The following is a 666-nucleotide window of genomic DNA, read 5'->3' as shown; positions in this document are numbered from 1 at the left end:
ACCTTCCCCAGTGCCATTGCAAGTACTTGGCACTGTTCGACGCCGTGGCACAGAGCTTCCGGATTCTCCCCGCTGTAACTTCAGCAGAGCCGTCACTCCTGCATCAACATCTGTGTCAGGGGCGCTGCGAATATGCTGTATCCAATGAATAATTTTTTAAAACATATATTGCGGTTATAACCTAATAAGGATGTATTACCGATATGAGGGTAGGTCAAAGTTAATGAAGAAGTTACGGTGCTGGCAACACCGTCCGTCCAGGTAATCGGATATCTTGCTAAAAGTTCCGGAGACACCGCCACCCGGCACTTGCTTGTCTTGAAGTCTGTCATCTCGCCTTCGAGAACTTTGATGTGTCAATCTGCCTGTCACTCGTTCTGTTATCATAATTTTAAAGAAGATGGATCCTAGCGCCTCGCCGATAACGGAAGCGCTTCGGAGAATGTTTGTAGAGAGTTTAGCCATTATTTATATACAATCAACTCTCTCGGCCAACTTTATTCTTAAACCGCCTCCTGATGCGCACCAGGTAGGGAGGAGTCTCCTGCAGCCTGGGGAAGAGTTGGCAAAATTTGGCTTGTTGATTCTCGGGGACATTTCATGCTAGCAATGCCACACAAAGACTTTTCGCGGCTCTCTCTCTCTCATTCTCAATCTCACTTTCAA

The 666-nt window shown here is 46.8% G+C and overlaps 1 protein-coding gene across 1 annotated transcript in view; it reads right to left on the bottom strand.

The window, feature by feature from the left end:
* The window catches only part of LOC119591819 (ryanodine receptor-like), a 115,587-nt gene that overhangs the window by 31,100 nt on the left and 83,821 nt on the right, over positions 1–666 (bottom strand). The window lies entirely within an intron of this gene.

This window comes from Penaeus monodon, chromosome 29 (assembly GCF_015228065.2).
Source record: "Penaeus monodon isolate SGIC_2016 chromosome 29, NSTDA_Pmon_1, whole genome shotgun sequence".
NCBI classification, from domain to species: Eukaryota; Metazoa; Arthropoda; class Malacostraca; order Decapoda; family Penaeidae; genus Penaeus; species Penaeus monodon.
The sequence above is the reverse complement of the archived record's forward strand: the minus strand, read 5'-3'. Positions and strand labels throughout refer to the sequence as shown.